Source organism: Neovison vison, chromosome 13 (assembly GCF_020171115.1).
Source record: "Neovison vison isolate M4711 chromosome 13, ASM_NN_V1, whole genome shotgun sequence".
Taxonomy (NCBI): Eukaryota; Metazoa; Chordata; class Mammalia; order Carnivora; family Mustelidae; genus Neogale; species Neogale vison.
Window position 1 is genome coordinate 82,460,235 of NC_058103.1, and position 3,429 is coordinate 82,463,663.

The window sequence follows — 3,429 nt, forward strand, 5'->3', positions numbered from 1 at the left end:
ATATGACTAAATGGTGAAACCAGCATGCACACACATGCAGTCAGACTTCAAGACCCATGATTTGAATCATTAACTTCCTCATAGTGATGGTCTAAGGATTAAATGAGCCGATATAAATCACGTCTCTTGCAGAGGTGCTTGGCACATAAAAAAGCCTCAAGTAAATGTTAGATATGGTATTATTTTCAGCATTGTCATTTGTTCTGAAAAATGTCTGGGCCAGAAAACAGGTTTTGACATGGGATATTGTGGGGCTACTCTAGTTGACTGCCAGAGGTAAGTGTCTTTTAAACGTCAGACATCTACTATTACCTAAACAATTTGTGTATTATGAGTTGCCTAGTTAAGAGACGGGACAAATGGTTAGCAACTTTATCTATTTGCTCATGCAGAAAAGTTCTCCGTACTGGAAAGAACTATGAAGTCTCATAAAAGAATGGCATATTGAGCAATAGCTGAATTGTAGGCAGGACCAGATTATAAATGATTATGTTTCAAAAGTTCATTTGTCTATTGTCATAAATTCTGAATACATAGAAATAAGGTTGCCAATGGTGGTTACATGCCAAGACTATTCACAGAAGTCTATTCAGCCCATTTTAAAGTTCAATGCTAGAAATCATGCCACTAGCTCAAGGCCAAGCCTAGGAACAAGGGCCCATATGATAAAATAAAAAGTGTATTTCCTGGTACAGAGGCAAGTTGAGATTGAGTGTATTAGTTATCTATTGCTCTGTAACAAATTATCCCTAAACTTACTGCATTAAAATAATAAACAAGGGCGCCTGGGTGGCTCAGTGGATTAAGCCGCTGCCTTCGGCTCAGGTCATGATCTCAGGGTCCTGGGATCGAGTCCCGCATCCGGCTCTCTGCTCAGCAGGGAGCCTGCTTCCTCCTCTCTCTCTCTCTCTCTGCCTGCCTCTCTGCCTACTTGTGATCTCTCTCTGTCAAATAAATAAATAAAATCTTTAAAAATAATAATAATAATAATAATAAACAATATCTCACAGTCTCTGTGGGTCATCTGGGAGCAGCTTAGTTGGCTGGTTCTGTTCAGGATCTCTCTGGGGTTTCAGTCAACATCTCCTGGACTACAATCTGAAGGTTTAACTGGGGCTGGAGGATCTACTTCCAATGTGGCTCATTCACATGGCTCTTGGCAGGAGCTCTCCATTTCTCATCACCTGGGCTTTTCTTTGGGGCTGCTGAGTTCCCTGCGACGTGGTAACCCTGACTTCCTCAGCACAGCTGATCCGAGAGAGAACAAGCAGGTAGCTGCAGTGCCTTTTATGACCTAGTCTTTTAAGTCATACATTGTCACTATTGTCATATTCTATTCATTCTAGGCCACATGGTATTCATTAAGAGAAGCTCACATTCAGTGGGAGGGAGATTAAGCTCTATTTCTGGATCAGATGAGTATCAGAATTTGTGGACATACATTAAAATCACTATCCATTTTTTTATCTCCTATCACTCTGTTTAGATATCCAGTGATATAAAATAGTAAAAATAAATTGGGAAGTAGAACTGCAGCCCTTCCCAACAAGGCTTGCCATAAATATCCAAAACAATCCATGTTCTGCCTCAACTTTTCTTGAAAACGTCTATCCCCTTTCCTTGAATGGAATTTTATTTGAACAATTTATACCAAAGAAAGAGCAATCACATTCCTGACATATTTGCTTTATTTAAGTGTATTTCTCATTAGCAGAATTTCAGCCAATGAAACAAACTGAAATGAAAAATAAAAATAATTTACTCCTGAGCTGGATGGATTAAGATAGTTGGGGTTAGGAAAGCAAGGCTTAGTAAGCACTGTCCCTTCAGCTGATAATGACCTGAGCTCTCTGGTTATTGAATATCCTAGGCAAGGCTGCCCTCCTTGGTCATGGGAACCATGGCATCTCTGATCCAGGTTTCCTGATCTGACTCCCATGGCTGCAGCTCTGTAGGAGTATGGGTCGAATTAAAGACTGACGGATTGCTGGGGAGTCCAAAAACATTTGATGCTCTGGCACCCGTGGGTTGCAAGACTCTACAGTACCGTCTGAATCTTCAGAGGAAAAGGATGCTCCATGTGACTTTTTATTGTGTATTTTGTAACCTGAAACTTGGTAATCCATGTAGACTACTGTCAAAATACAACATCTATTAACACAGGGTAACTAGGAGTTTCACTACAATTCAACACCAACTGTTAGTTAGCTAGGGACTTGCTCTATGAGTTCCCCTGACAATGTTGCAGTTTTAAATCTTAAAATTTGTGTCTTAAACCCTTTTGAGAATATAAAAGCAAAGGGACTTAATTCAAGAAAATACATATAAGCCACGATATTTTGCACATGAGTTTAAGGCCTCCAGAAGCCCCTAAAACCTATCCAAGGAATCTGGATTAAGAATCTCTTAAGACTTCAAGGGAGAAGAGGAGTGGGGAGGCTTATTGCCATTCCATTTCACGATTACAGCTTAGATCTAAATCAGCAGCTACTACTCAGAACTCAGTTCTAAATTTGTAGTTGTTAATAGGACCAAAGGCCAAAACGGAAACCCTTAGATTTTGTGCTTGGGTTTAGTCCATGTTATAAATGGAGGGGAAAAAGAACATGGCAGCGAACAACACACAGGACAACACATATCTGATGAAAAGCAATCGTAAATACAAAGGAGTTAGAATTGCTGACGACCTTGAGAGAGCCCTGCCCTCTCGAAGTTGACCTGACAGTGCAGCAAATTTTGCCAACTTGCCAGAGAAGCAACAACTCGAGGAGAGAAAGCCGGTTGGTTTCTCACTTGGCGAGAAAGAGCTAAAATCGTTTTCTGCTGCGGACCCGCAACCGAGGTCCTGACCCAAGATTCCAGAGGCCCTCCTCGGGTGGAGCGAGCGAGCTCCGGCAGCAACGCCCAGCCCCGGGCGGGCGGGACCGTTCGAATCTACCCACTTTGTCCGCAGGCCCTGCTTCATCCGCTCCTGCTTCTCCGCCTGGGGAGGTGGCAAGGCTGCGCGGGAGACAGGGGTATACCTGTGAGTGCCCCTCGGGCAGAGGCAGGCGCGCGGGGCTCCGCTGCCGGGACTGGGGGGGGACGGGCGAGGGCTGCGGCGAGCGCGCCCCTGCCCCTCCCCTCGCGGGCGCCGCAACCCTGCGCAGCAGGCCTGCGTGTGCTCCTGCCGACCCCTCCTTCGCGCTCCTCGCCTGCGGCCGCTCCGGCGCACGCGCGCGGCCTCGCGCAGGGCGGGGAGAGGCGGCCGCCCCCCGCGCCCGGCCCCAAACCTGTCAGACCCGGGTAGCCGGCCTGGAGCTGCGGGCGTGGCCGGCACGAGGACGGCGCCGCTCCCCGCGCGGCCCCGACCCGAGCTGCGCGAGTCGGCCCCGCCGAGCCGGCCGGGGGCGGGGAGATGAGCGGCGGCCCCGCGGCAGCGCCCCAGGT